Here is a 16123-nt window from a genome sequence, read left to right on the forward strand (position 1 = left end):
CGATGGAACCGTCCTGCAGCAACTGATTCTTCACTCCAAGGTACTGTCCTGCTCCTAGTAAAACTTACCTGGAGCCTGCTTTGTTGATCCTCTGTTTCTGGGGGCTGTAGGTAGCTTATACCTTGCACTCCTCCATGGCTCCCATAGGGTTACATTGGGGTGGAAACCCATCGTACTCTAACCCTGCCATAGGACATTGGTCCTTGGGACAACCTTTAAGGAAACATTCTCATTTCCTTGTCTTGTGAAATCTGCTTTTCTTACTTGCAACTTGAGAAAAGATTCTGCTGGACTCACTCATTCTGAATACTGGTACTTTGCCTTCCAGTCTTCTGCCAAGCCTCTGGTCACGGTTGACCCAGTGTACATCCTGAACATTGTGAGACTCTCATAAGGTAGGGTTGGACTCTTTAAGGCAGGCTGGGACAAAGTTACAAGAGTTTACAATAGTTTGCATATATATTTCAGATTGCTTTACTATGTGATTTGTTACTGAAAAAACTATGCTAGTGTCAATGTATCTGTGATTTATTCTCCAAAGAATATTGCAAGTGTTCTATTGTTTTACTGTGTACTTACTTGACTTGAAAGTTACAACAGTATGCCTTAGTGTATTTTGTATATAACTTCTAAGCGTATCCGTGTTTTCTTGGATTAAGCTCTGAGTTTGTTGTACCTCACTACAGCCCCCCACCCCTATATGCTGCTCGCCATTCTACCAAACCCTTGTGTGGGTCAGGCTAAACCTAAGTAGTGTAATCCTGTTAACCTAAGGTGGGCTTTCCTAAGTGCTGTTCCAGACAGTACTTTTGTTAAAAAAAATAAAAAAAAGCGAACAGTGGTCAAAACACAAGGAATAGATACAGTGCCAGTTGGAAAAATTGCATCATATTCAAACTATGACTATCCTAGTATGTTCTGTTTATCAAACCCCAGTCATTACCCCGTGGGTTCAACACCAGTAGATTCTCAGTTGGACAATGGCAATAAAATCCCAAAAGGCTTTCCGTTTGACAATCCCAGAAGACGTCCCAATCTGCACTCCCACCAGCATAGTCCCACTCATGTGATTGCCCAGGGCGTTGAGCAGGAGAGAAGTGGGTCTCCTAACGCCTCTCTCACCCCTAGTCTATGGCTTCTACACCTCTTCAACATTTCGCCACATGCTAATTCTTTCACACAACCTTGGCCCCATTTCTTCCTCACCTCTCCCCTGGAGGCCTTTCCCCTTTCACCCCTCTCTCTTTCTCCAACCTTCTATGAAATGTTTGTCTACGGCTCTTCTCCCCCAGTCTTTCTTCCTCTCCTGATATTTATTTTCTACGCCTGAAGTTCTCATTCTTCTGCTCCTTTTGCCTGACACCTCCCTCCCACCTCAACCTTATTTACCCTGCATTTGTTGTCACCTCCTCTCAGAACTTTACGTCCTCCATTTCACTGTTCTTAACAACCTCCTGGTTTAGGTTCTTAGCCACCTTCTTCTTTCTTCACTCTCTTGCAGCCTACTGCCCCACTCCTCCAGCCTCCAGTGTCTCTGCACCAGCCTCCTATGTTTCTGCAGCAGCAACCTATCTCACTCCTCCATCCTCGGGTTTCTATCCACCAGCCTCCTATGTCACTCCTCCATCCTCTTGTTTCTCTCCACCATCTTCTCCACCAGCCTCCTGTTTCTCTTCAATAGCCTCCTATCTCACTTCTCCATCCTCTTGATTCTCTCCACCAGGCTCTGATTTCACTCCTCCATTCTCTGGCTTCTTTCCACCAGCCTTCTACTTCTCTCCACCAGCCTCCAATCCCACACCTCCATTCTCCTGTCTCTCTCCACCAGACTCCTGTTGCTTATTTCCTCCATTCTCCTGTTTCTATCCACCAACCTTCTACTTCTCTCCACCAGCTTCCTGTTTCTCTCTGCAAGCCTCATGTCTCTCTCCGCCAACCTCATACCTCTCTTCCATCCTCCTGTTTCTCTCCATCAGCCTCTGGCCTCTCTCCACCAGACTCCTGTTGCTTCTCTCCTAATTCTCCGGTTTCTATCCCCCAGCCTCCTATTTCTCTCCACCAGCCTACTATGTCACTCCCCCAGCCTCCTGTTTCTCTCCTACAGCCTCCTTTTTCACAGTCCAATCTTCTCTCTCTGCTCCTTCTCAGGACCCCACTCCCTGTCTGAGGCAGCCCCTTTCCCGCCCTGGCCAGGCCAGTAACTGTGCTGTATGGGCGTCGCCTCTTTATGCCTCGCTGGGAGCATGGTTGATTTGGGAACAGGGTTGTGGCAATAGATGGGGGTTGTGTCCACTGACTCATGGACCGCAGTCTCAAGATACCAGCCTGCGGCAGGCTGCCTGCCAACTTGGCTTTTCTCTTTGCCGGAATGTGCTGGTGAGGATGGCTTGAACGCTACCCAGTTGCCACTGATTGCCCACCCCATCTCTTCCCTCTCATCCTCTGGGCACTTTCTCCCACGCTCAAGGCTATTAAAGTTATGTGTAAATCCCTTCCCCTTAAAGAGGTATTGTAAGACACATGTTTAAAAAAATGTATTACATTATAGTTGAACTTTTCGCATTCATCCTTTAAAATCTCAATCCATTACAACGGTATAAACATGCATTAAACAAAATAAACATATAATGATGTAGGTAGTGGTGGGAAAGCTAGGGTGACCAGGTGGACCTCTGTCCCCCAGTCCAGAGAGTTTTGATGTTTTAAAACCCCTGTCCCGGTTTTGGGCAAGGGGAGAGTGACAGTTCCGTTTTTTTTTCTCACCAACAATTAACAATTGTACCGGGAGAATAGCTCAGCGGCAAAGTGCTTACCTTGGAAACAAGGCAACACCAAGCAACACAGGTTCGATCCCCGGGTCTGCACTTAAAAAAAAAAAACTCTGGCTATTAAGCACGTTATAAATACGCAACTAAGAGACAAATTCCTGTAACCCCGCCTTGATGCCCACGGGCTGTGTGGGCGCTTTAAAAATGCAAATAAATAAAAAATAAAATAAACTATATAAACAGTATTATTAAGAATGTTGTCATTTTAGGATGGGTTTGAACCCCCACCGGTCCAGGTACAGGCCTTATACATTAACTGCTTGCACTGCAGTGAGTACAATACATAGCAAGATATGTAATGTCAAACAAGCAAAAGCACCTTTGTTATTAATATTTAAATGCTGTTTTAGTGTTAGAGTTGGGATGCTGAACATTTTGGCACTAAATAGGCAGTCACGTTCCCTGTACAAATATAACATTAAAATACATTGTAGAGGAGGTCCGAGATATGACCTGCACCCCTGCCCCCCATGTGACGTACGAGGAACAGGTGAACCAACAAAGTGCGGCAATGGGCCGCCGCCCTGTGTACATTAGAAGATCAATACCTGTTGAAATGCCCATAACCAGGCAAGCCTGGGCAGCACGGTACCCAATCAGACAACCGTACCTGCCATTGGTACGAAACAGCGAGTATTTACAGACTGCCCACGAGGAGACCCGGAAGGCCTTAATAGAAGGCCAATGGAAATAGACTAAGGGCCTAGGCAGCCCCGAGAACAACCAGAAGTGGCTACTGAAAGCTATGCATGACAGTATCGACAATTGCGAGGAGAATTGTAATGGACGAAGGGGAGAGACACTGTGAAAACATATGAGAATGGTGCCATGAGACAAGACGGAAGCAACCATATGAGATTCCATACGAACACAGGCTGTTCAGCCTCACTTCAACAGTGTTCACCACGATGCTCCTGCCACACATCCAAATTGGAGTGAATGCTAAATGGTTGCAGATAACCAGATGGGAGTTACTGCAGACCGTCAACGCCACAATAAAAGGATTCAATGCGATCAAAGAAGAGCTGAGAGCGGTTAGACTGATAACCCTCCAGAACAGATATGTGCTTGACATGATCACAGGAAAGGATGGAGGTGTTTGTGCAAAAATTGGAGAATCATGTTGCACATTTATACCATTACACGACGAAGAAAATGGAACCCTCACAGAGGCCATAAGCATGTTAACGACCCTGAAAAACCAGATGACTGAGGAAACAGATGAAGTAGATGATGACAGCTGGTTTGGCAACCTATTCTCATGGGTCCCGTAATGGATGGCAGATATATTCAAGTTCCTGGGAGCTTTGCTAGCAATGGTGCTGCTAGGATTCTGTGTTATCAAGATAATCATCACACAGTGCCAGAAAACTGCAAAGAAGGCCATTGGGATGAAAATTATGGTCGACGTCGAACCAGGCTGGAAGCCCAGAGACCTGACAGATGAGGAAATAAAGGACTTCATGAAGGCCAGTGAATTTGCACCAGAGGGAACAAAATTCACTTGTCACAAGAAACGAAGAAGGTATGAAGGCAAATGGATTTACTGCAGTCCAAATGGACAATGCCAGTTGATGACCTGGAATAAAGATGAGCATGTGAAAACAGCAGAAAGCTTGAAAGGGGTGATAAAGATATGGACACCAAAACTGCATACTTTCACGCCTTCTTGTGTAAACCCAGGAGACGATGAGCAAGAAGCTGAGGAATCAAAGAAACTGAATATAAAGGAGGAAGTAGGAGTGGTCGATGAACCGACCAGAGGGGGGAGTGTAGAGGAGGTCCCAGATATGACCTGCACCCCTGCCCCCCAGTGCGAGTTTCCAGTAAGGTACTCGCCGTGGTATGTGACGTACGAGGAACAGCTGAACCAACAAAGAACGGCAATGGGCCGCTGCCCTGTGTACATTAGAAGATCAATACCTGTTGAAATGGCCATAACCAGGCAAACCTGGGCAGCACGGTACCCAATCAGACAACCGTACCTACCATTGGTACGAAACGACGAGTATTTACAGACTGTCCACGAGGAGACCCCGAAGGCCTTAATGGAAGGCCAATGGAAATAGTCTAAGAGCCTAAGCAGCCCTGAGAACAACCAGAAGTAGCTACTGAAAGCTATGCATGACAGTATCGACAATTGCGAGGAGAATTGTAATGGACGAAGGGGAGAGACACTGTGAAAACATATGAGAATGGTGCCATGAGACAAGACGGAAGCAACCGCCTTATTGAACGTGTGTAAATAAGCTCCAAACGCAAGATGCTAAGTAATCGATACCGCCTGCAATGCTTAAGTAGAAGAATAGAGCGGCATGCGCCAACTATATATGTCTACCTCAATACAGCACAATGTACACGTGCGACTCCATTTTGTTTGAGCAGAAGAAAGCCCACATCTAGGTCCAAGCTGAGGAAAAGAGCGGGATCGAAACTTAACAAAGGATGGCTCATGCCGGGGAAATCGAGGTCAACCAGAGAATCGGAGGTGAGCATGAGCTCACGAGGCTCCAACTTCAGAGCATGCCAGCCTGCCTGTGAAGGTCAAGATAAGAGAGGCCATTGCAGGTGGCCAAGCGAACACAGAATGAAATGCACGAATAGACTGAGAACTGAAGCAGACTCATGGTGGACCAACACGTGACCAGACAGGCGCAAAGATGTACCACCGCCTGATGTCATTCAGAACCAGAGGGTGCCATAACTTTTCCTGATAAGAGACTACAGATCCGAGGCCATACCCATCCAACTAATTGACACATAGCCCTAAACCACTGATTGATGGAAGGGAAGCAGGGTGGATCTTGGGACACCAGGCACCAGGGTGTCTATTCTGCATGCTGCTAATTAAAAGTGGAGATTTATGTTTAGGGGTGTAACCCGCCCAATCACGAGGGACCATGTAATCTAGGGTCGTATAGACATTGTAACCAATGAGACATCACACTTGTAGTGACGTCAATCACGTGTGGTGTAGAGGGATGGGCACAGACGCCCACCCGATAAGAGTTATCCAATCCGTATGCCTTATTTTCATATACAGATATAACACATATACTTAAGTTACCTTTCCCAACCAATTATATTGCATGATGATTTTTTATAGAAGTGTACGTCATTGATGACGAAGTTTGCCCATAAAAGAGGCTGTTTTACTGAAGTTTGAGGAAGTCGGGGCGAGACAGGTGTTTGCGATGCTGCTGATTTCCATAAGCTGATGTATGTATCATTAAACGGACTTCCATTTGCCAACTTACTGAGTCCCTAGTATTGATTTGTGCTGGAGTATGTAAGTCCTGCACCCTGTCCTCACACGGTGCAGCTATCTTGTATTAGAAGTTTTCGAGGGTGAGTGATGACCAATGGGCCCGTCAGTAATTACCTCTCCTCGTCAACACTTGGTAGCGTGGGGATGGTTTCGCCCATCGATTATCGATAATCGATTAATATAGTCACAAGACACCTTTAAACCGACGGCTAGAAGTAACTCTGGATCTTCGGTTACATCGCAAGTCCTTTTGCTATTCCGGCTGAGTAGGCCGAGAAGCTTCCCGTGGACAGTGATAGTGTATATACTCCCAAATAATCTGCAGTGGGTCTGAAGGAACCCGCTTTTCCAAGCATAACCCTTTTCATTTCCACAGGAAGCGGATCGGACGAAAACCATAAAGCGGGAAGAGGAAGGGGCAGTGATCCCGGAGATTCAGAGAGGAAAAGAGACGATCGGTGAGCGAAACAACGAAACTCGTTACCTTGGCAAATGACTCATAGGCATTAGAGCAAGTGGGGGAAAGGTAACGGAAGGTGGCGGAGAAAGATAAATTAGTTAGAGGTTGAGAAGACGGTATATATATAGTGGATTAATGACTCGAGTATAAAAGGAAGACATATATAACAGGATTCCAGGGGGGCACCTGAGCTCAAACGTAATAAGAATACCAGGGGGGCACCTGGGAAAGGTAAAAACGTAAAAGTATACCGGGGGGCACCCGAGATTAAAAACGGTAAGGAATACCAGGGGGGGCACCCGAGAGAAAACTGTAAATTCGCCTTGTTCCTGCGCTTTAAAGAGTGGTCAGAAGGAACTTGAACCCAGAGCCCACAGAGAGGGGGACGCTAGGCTACAATGATGTTTAAAGACGTCATAAAGGGGTAGTTCAAATCCCATGAAGGGGTAATAATTAGAAGGCAGGTATATGTTGACTAGCTGGTGTCTGTCTAGTCTGTCAAGCGTCTGTTATAAGTGTCTTGCTATATGTGAATGCGCAATAAATGTATTGATGCGAAAAATGTTTTGATGCTTGAGTGAAATGCATTTTGGTTTTTGCGATTCTGTAACTGAGAGGGGATCGCCAGTGAATTGAGGGTTTCTGTTGAGTAAATTGATGGTATACATTTTGGTGGAAAAAGTTGATTGGAGCTTGTGGTTGTGGTGTTCGCTCATATTGGTGGAGAGACTTAAGTTATTGTGTAAACATTGTGGGTATTGAAGTGAAAAGATGGAGGAGGTTACCCCGCTTATGCATCTCTGTAAGCAATTGACAAAACATGCAGCAAAGCTGAAGAAATACAGCCAGGAGTGGGTTAAGGGCACCACAAATAAAATGTTTATGTTGTGGCCCCAGAATGGGTCATTGTCTAAGGCTATTTTACAGCACATGACCATGTTCCTACATGCCACATATAGCGGGAAGAAACTTGAGAAACGCCTTGCCATTTTCGAGTTATGGAAGATGTTTGAACAAACAAAGGAAGAAGAACCACCTGCAGAATGGATATTAAACGTATGTACAGAGGGGGGTGAGACGCCTACTGCGCCACCGGCCCCGCCGGAACCAGTCATTGAGGGAAGCAGGTCAGAGGGTCTTTACCCGCTACGAGAGCTCAAAGCGGCCACGGTGTATAGCAACCCCGCGTATGAGTCACCTGCATGCAGTAGTGACGAAACTAATGAGAAGGAGCGGGAAACCGTTCCAGCCCCCGCCGTCCCGAGGGACAAGGAGAGGCACGGAGATGGACGAAAGGATCAGGTACAGAATAGTGCATCTCTCGATAAGGAGATAGAGGGAAAGAAGCGGAGAGAGAGTGATGAGATGACATTCGCAAAGGACGAATGAATGGGAGGACAGATATTGTTAAAATTAGATGGAAAGGGGAGTGATGATGCAAGGCCACGAGGAAGGCCTGACGAAAAGCAGAGAAGGGAAAAGGATAGGGAGACAAGGGATGAAAGAAATAGAAAGAAGGACAGGCTGAGGCGAGAACAACTTTATCGCGAAGAGCAAGAAATACCGCTCAGTCGCACCCAGTATGCAGCCTACGAAAAATACAGACTGAATAAGTTGAAGTTAGACGAAGAACGTGGGGTGCATGAAAGGAAGGAAGAGATTAGAAAGGCAAAGGAATGTAGAGACGAAAGGATGCGGGAAGTAGATAAGATTAGAGAGGAAGCAAGGAAACAGATGAGGAAATAGAACAAAAACATAGACCAAGAGCGCGAGACTTAGAATATTTACAGTGGGAAGTGAAAAAACACAATCCTGTTGTAGACTGGGAAGACATAGAAGAGTTCTTTCCAGCAAGTGATGCAGTACCAGGTACAAGCAGGACAATTATTGATGATGACTTCGAAACCAGAAGCATCGGAGAAGCGATTGATAAAATATATGATGAAATGGGACTGGAACGAATCTCCCAAGAGGGAAGGGAAGATGAGCGCTTAGAGAGCACTCAGTTATATGACACTGAGGATGTCACCCAAAGTAGTGAGAGTAGGGGACGTTCCCTAGATAGACTAGAAGATAGGCAGAACGAAGATGATGAAAGAAGTTGTGCAAACTGGGAGTATTCGGAGTCTGGCTCCGATGGGGACGCGGAAGAAGTGATGTATGAAGAAGGGAGACGGCGCGAAAGGCGGCTCCCAGGGAACCGAGGGGTACAATGGTCAGAGGCTGGCGAATCCGTAAGTAGGACATCGAAGTCCGCTGGACAGTTCAGCCGACATGAAGAAACACCCCACAGTCAGAGGGGGGCGTCGGCACCTGCCTATACAGATAGGTGAAGGGCGCTGCCAGGTAGAAAGCAAGGCGGGAACACCACCCCAGCAAGAGACCGAGGAGGTAAAGAAAAGGGAAAGGAGGATTGCGCATTCCAATTCCCACTGCTAGAGAAAGGGGGTGTAAGACCGCAATATATTCCATGGCCACACATGGACCGGGGAAATTTAAAGAATAAGCTTCCAATGTTGACATCGGGAGCCGGGAAGTGGATACATGAGCTAGAAAAAATGACGGGGGTAGTCACTCTAGCCATAGGGGACATCAAGGGTCTCCTAATTGCTGTACTCGGAGAAAGAGCAGACGATGTGTGGAAGAGGGCAGGCTACCCTAGGGTAACCATAAGTAACACCTCTCATGACGGAGCGCCATTTAATAATTGTAGAGCAGCAGTGTGGAAAGCGCTGCGAACGCTATACCCTGACACATCAGACATGGGAGCCATTATGACTCGGAAGATGAAAGAGTCGGAGGATCCGTTGCTTTAGATCCAGAATTTTCAAGACGCGTGGGTACTTGAACAAAATCGATCCCTGTATTCTATCATATACTGTGCCAAGGGTTACCAGAACCGGTGCAAAAACAACAAAAAAATTGGTAGGAGTAGAAGCTAAACCGTGGGCCGAAATCCAGTTGACAATTGCCCATTATTGTAGGCTGTTGCAAGAAAAGAATCGAAAGAAAGAGGCAACGCGTAAGGGAGAAGAGGCGAAGCTGGTGCAAAGGAAGCTCACGAAGTATGCGCTCGAGGGAGCCATGCTAACAAGCCCAGCCGATTCGAGTGCGCCATGTGCCACTAACCTGCCGCAGAACAATCAGGGTAATGCGGGATATTATCCGAGAGGAAGGGGATTTGGAGGAAGAGGATGGCAGAGTAATCAGGGAGGCTTTAGAGGTACCCAAGGAGGTTTTCAAAATGTTCAAGGTGGTATCCAGAGCGCACCAATGGGCAGTCCAGCTATGCCAGATGGACAGATGACCCGACCACCGCCAGTGTGTTGGCTGTGTGGAGTGACAGGACATGTGGCACGCATGTGCAGAAGCCAAGGCATGTGGCAGAACAATCAAGGGATGGGGGCAGGCACGGTAAATCAACCGGCTACCCCACAACAGGGCAATGCACAAAACTATACCGTGCAGCAGCAGGCAGCTGGCTTGCAGCAAGGTGCACAGCAAGGGTTTCAACCCTCGAACTTGGGGAACTTGCAACAGGGGCAACCCCAGCAGGCACCGCCGCCGGTACCACAAGGGATGAACAATGGGGGTGAGCCGAACCTATACATAAAATAGGACAGCTCACGGGAAACTCGGATGTGCTCTATCCTATCGGTGACACCAGACCCTAATGGGGAACCAAGGGTAAATGTCACCATAGGAGGAAAAGAGTATTCCTTCTTAGTTGACACGGGCACGACGCGTTCGTGCATAAGAGAAGGCAAGTTTTCCTTGTCCGGCGAGGCAATAGACACGCAGAGTTTCACTGGAGCTGATAGTAGAGTTCCCTTCACAGACGCTCTCCTGGTCTCCGTGGGAGAGCATGAAATGAATGTGCCTTTACTGTACTCACGCCAGTCCCCAGTAAACATCATGGGTCAAGATCTAATGACAAAGCTGAATATGTCAATCTCATTCACTGAGGATGGCATATTGTGCTCCACGCCAGGAATGCATTATTCCAACGTATGCGAAATGATCAGAGCATACTCGGGACATACAGCTAAGAGAGCTTTACCGCTGGAGCCGGAGGTCTGAGAATATGGCGTGTGAATGCTCATGGCGGGATTGCCAGGCCTCGCAGGCAAAACTATGAGGACCCCTGACGAGTTTCTTTTTAGAGCAAGGGTACCCATGCATGAAGAAGAGGGACAAATATGTCCTTTGGTAATACAGTTTGCCGCAGTAAAGGGGAAGGTGGTTTTAGTAGAAGGATACGATGACGAAGGAAGGCAATGGTGTGCAGTTATCGCCATTGCAGAAGGGTATTGAGTGACTGACGTCACAGATGATCTGTTCGAAGAGCACCCTGACTTAGAGGAGACACGGGTGGAAGTAAGTATCATATTCTGGGTCAAAATGATCAAACGAGAAGTGCCACAGCGAATGATGCTAGTGATGGCACCACCAGACTACTTTGAGGAGGACATGGCACAGGTGCCAGTCACAGTATGGACAAAAGGGCCTTATGATGTAGGACTCCTGAAGGGGGCAGGAGAGGTGAAGATTAAACTCAAGCCTGGAGCGATTCTACCAAGAGCGTGACAATACCCCATGTCCAGAGAAGCAAACGAGGGGATTGAGAAGACAATCTCTGCCATGATGGAGCAGGACATTCTGGTAACGTGAGAATCACCTTGTAACACAGTGATCTATCCTGTCAAGAAATTGAAGGGAGGGTCTTGCCGTTTAATCCAGGATTTACGAGCATTGAATGACATAGTAGAAGCCGAGTTCCCTCTAGTCCCTAATCCATCCACTATTTTGTGCAACATACCCACGGAAGCAAAATATTTCACGGTGATCGATTTGAAGAATGCATTTTTCTCAATCCCATTGCACCGTGATTCGCAAGATCTGACGTCATTTACTTTCAGACAAATGCGCCTGAAAAGTAAAAGGCTGCCACAGGGGTATTGTGAATCGCCATCCATTTTTAACCGAGTCCTGCAAATGGACCTAAGTAACATTGCAGTAGACAGTGTTGTTTTGCAGTATGTAGATGACATTCTGATCTGCAGCACCACTGAAAAGCAATCCCGACACAACTCTGTTCAGCTATTGACCATATTAGCTGAGAAGGGATACAAGGTGGACAAGGACAAGTTGCAATACTGCCAACAGGAGGTGTTATACATAGGGCAACTAATCTCACATGAAGGGAAAAAGGTAAAACCAGATAGGGCTGAAGCTATCGTGAACATGGCTAAGCCGCTCATGGTAAAACAAATGCAGAGCTTCTCAGGCCTATGCAATTAAGTCAGAGCATGGGTCTTCGATTACAGCTGATACACCAAGCCCTTGCTCCAGGCCTTAAAGAAAGCCCAGGCAACAGAGGGAAAAATTGAATGGACTGAAAAAATGGAAAAGGGGTTTGCAGAACTAAAGGGGGAAATTTGTAAGGCCCCAGTTCTCGGGATCCCCAATTATGCAGAGGAATTCTATCTCTTCTCTCATACCGATGGCAATTTTATGACGGCAGTGCTCGCCCAGCAAACATCGCTGGGGTACAAGCCCCTAGCGTATTACAATGGGAGCTTGGACCCGGTCATGAGGGGCCACTTCCCATGCGAGCAAAATTTAGCAGCCACCGCGTTTGCCATCGAGAAAGCATTATCCATTGTGATGGGATGCTCCATGACATTATATGTTGAGCACTCATTATTTGCCATATTGGAGAAGCCAAAGGGCACCTTGATGTCACAGAAAGCATCCGCCTTTGAGGTGATTATCTCAAATCCATCGATCAAAATAGTCCGATGCAAAACTGTGAACCCTGCTATGTTTATTGCTGAGCCAGTCACAGAGGACGAACCTGTGCATGACTGTGCCAATTATGACGAGTTTTATGATGAAATCCCCATAATAAGAGAGAATGCTCTGCCAAGCGGAGAAGTCGTCTTCATTGACGGGTCATCGAGAATTGACCAAGAAGACGGGCAAAGGTACACAGGTGTGGCCGTGATCAAACACATGGCAAATAGAGAGTTCCAAGTACTTGTCAGTGCACAAATACCATCCCACTATTCGGCACAGGCTGCAGAACTAGTGGCATTGATACTCGCCATCGAGAATCACGCAAACCAGGAAGTAACAGTGTACAGTGACTCTGCCTATGTGATGTCCACCGTGCACGCAGGCCTGGCACGATGGAAAAGGGGGGCTACCTCCGAGCGGACGGCACGCCAGTGCAACATGCAGCCTTGTTGGACAGGCTGATAAAAGCACTACAGCTCCCAGTGTGCATAGCGGTCGTCAAGTGCGCCGATCACACCAAGGAAACAGATTTTGTGTCACGTGGAAACCATGAAGTGGACACGGAAGCCAAGCGCGTGGCATCCAAGGGTGAGACAATCATGGACGTGGAGGTGGCACGTACCCATGAGCGAATGATGATAGCCCGAGCCACTCCAGAAGCCTATAGCAATATGGGGCAGACACAGTTAATGGAACTCCAGGGGGAGGCACCTCAGGATGAGAAGAATTTATGGAAGCGTCAAGGGTGTACTTTAAACCCCTCTGATGGGTTATGGAGGCAGGACAGCACTGGTAAACCAGTAATGCCTGTTACCCTCCTAAAGGTAGAGTTAGAACAGCTCCACTACCCTTTCCATATGTCAAAAGAAAATCTTGCTGCAACACTCTCAGAAGACTGGTTCGTGCCGAATTTAACTGAGCATGTTGCATTCTTTATGGTCAATTGCATAATTTGCCAGCAATTCACCTCTGGGCACACATTGAAAGTGATGAGAGGAATCATTCCCAGACCTGAAGGGCCTTTCCAGCACCTGCATATCGACTATGTCGATATGATTCAGGTTTGTAATGGGTACAGGTATTTAATTGTTGTGGTGTGTCCATTCTCTAGATGGATAGAAGCGGGGCCCTGCACACACCCTGACGCTGCCTGTGCTGCAAAGTTCCTGGTGAGGGAGGTTTTCCCCAGGTGGGGGGTGTGTGAGGTTATGAGGTCAGACAACGGGCCCCATTTCGTAAACTCAGTATTTGAGCAGATTAGCTTGTTGCTTGGTATAAAGCACAAGTTCTTGTCGGCGTATCACCCAGAAGGAAATGGCATATGTGAACGCCTCAACGGCCTGTTGAAAGAGAGGATAGCCAAACTGAAGCTCACATTAAAGAAGGGATGGCTGCACTGCCTACCACTGGCATTATATGCGCTTCGGAACCAGCCATGCTCTGACCATCGCCTCACGCCGCACGAGATTATCACTGGTAGAAGGATGAGAACCCCTCTTACCCACCGAGATAGAGCTAGATGTGATGCCCAGCCCGCTAGGGAGGTTCTGGGAGCAGAAATGAAGAATTACCTTGACTGTCTTACCTCTAGTACATCTGTCATTTCAGGCCAGCTGCAGCGACGGCAGAAAGGGGACAGCACAACACAAACCACAACAGACAATGCTGATGCAGGCGCAACTCTCAGCCTAGGCGCACCACTTGTCTTCCTGGGGGACAGGGTTCTAGTGAAGAACTTTACGAGGAAGAAATGGGATGAACCATGATTTAATGGCCCTTTCATCGTAGAGGACTGCACCCCGTCTGCTGTCAAGCTCCAAGGAAGAAGAGCCTGGATTTTCCTGAATGATGTCAAGCCCTTTATAGGAGAAGGCGCTCCTACTGCATCCACTGTGGAAGCTATAGACAACGGGGAAGGACCACAGCACGTGCAGACAAGGTCTAGGGTGAGGAAGAAGGACGCACAAGCAGAAAAGACAAACTGAAGAGCTCGCTGTGAAAACTGTGGCTATACATTGAACTTTTCTCTAAGCACTGAATGAGATACAAGACTTTTCAAACAAACGCAATGTGCAGCTGAAGTCGCAGGGCAAAGGAAAAGGTTGCATACATTGAACCTGCAGTAACACTGGTAACTTAAACACGTAGGGCCACAGAGTAGTGGACAAAGAACTCTAAGACTCTGGTAAGCAACAGAACCGGATATTCCTGAGAACTGAAACTGTTATCCTGAAGGACCCAGCATAAAGACTTTGTTCACAAACTTATGGTACACTCCAGCAAAAGCCTTAAGTGGGATGTACTCACCTACTTCCAATTAGTGACATTGACTTATCCATCGCTCTTAGGGAGAGAAACAAGTGTCACAGAATTCATCCAAGATCCAGAAAATAAGAAGGTAATCAGGCAACTATTGACTGCCATCGCAGAGGTCTTTGCCGAGTTGCCTGAGCACTGTGACTCAAAGACCAATGCTCCCGCCTCAAGCAGTCATTGACGAAGTGACATACACGTTATTCTTTCGAATCATTGAGGAGTGCCCATAACTTGTCGGGAGGACCACAGATACACTGACGTTCATCAGAGATCCCCGAAACAATCCTTTTCTAAACCAGATATGGAGTAAACTAAATAATGTGGTAGCCCTCCACGGAGCAGGCAAGTGCAAAGACTGCTCAAAGCAAAAGCAAGGCGTGTGATCTGGACTCACCAAGGTGAAGCAAATGCCACTGTCCCCCGCAGACACGCAGCTAACCCGCAATGTTCTAATTAGAGTCATTGCAGACGGTCCAGAAATGGTGGGAAGACCTGCCGACGTTGACGTTGCAACGTTTCTCAGAGACCCAGTCAATTTCCCACACATGAAAACCCTTCTCCATGGAATCATGCTGCAGGTGGAGCTATCTAACTTCCAGCAAGAATACCTCAGGAGGCTCCAGTGAGACTTTCCGCTGTGGGACAGATCGGGGAGATAAGCAAAGAAACTGTTCACAACAGCAAAAAACCTTGTGATTGAGACTCTGCAAAACAAATAAATGTCCCTGTCCCCCGAGGACAGCCTACTTGTCCACAACATCCACTTCGGCTTAGTAAATGACTTTCCGGAAATGGTAGGGAACCTGCCGAGGTTGACGCCCTCACCTTCCTCAGAGACCCTGCCAACGCGAGAAAGATAGGAACACTCTTCTATAGCATACAGCTACAAATGGAACTGTCCAGCTTTCAGAGGGAGTTTCTGAGAGAATTCCAGTGAAATTAGTCGGCGGGGGACAGATCGAGAAGGCAAGGACCGATCACACTGCAAAAAAGACTGGTGACCTAAGAGACAGAGAATCAGAGCAAATGTCATTATCAACTGAAGATAGCAGAATTGCCTTCACAGTCTTCTTTCACCTCATCGAGAACTTTCCAGAGCTAGTGGTTAGACCCATCATTGTCGACGTGCCCACGTTTCTCTGTGATCCAGCAAAAAATGCACAACTCAACAGACTCCTGAGAGCTATTGCATTACAGCCGAGAAGCAATCATGGACATCCGCTGCTGAGAAGAGCCTTAGAAAGGAGAGATCCAAGATAAAAACCCTTTAGAAGCCCCAGCCGGGGGCAGAGCAAGGAAACAAAGACACAGTTCTTCATGCTTCCAACGTAGAACGAATCGAAAGGGGATAACTACATCCTGAACTTCTTTTCCTATTTTTCTTATTTTTCTCTGTTTTTCATCATCATCCCGCAGTGGAGTAAATGGGGGGGGAGAGAGACTTTGCAGCAA

Source organism: Ambystoma mexicanum, chromosome 3p (assembly GCF_040938575.1).
Source record: "Ambystoma mexicanum isolate Mex_15411 chromosome 3p, UKY_AmexF1_1, whole genome shotgun sequence".
In the NCBI taxonomy this organism is placed as follows: domain Eukaryota; kingdom Metazoa; phylum Chordata; class Amphibia; order Caudata; family Ambystomatidae; genus Ambystoma; species Ambystoma mexicanum.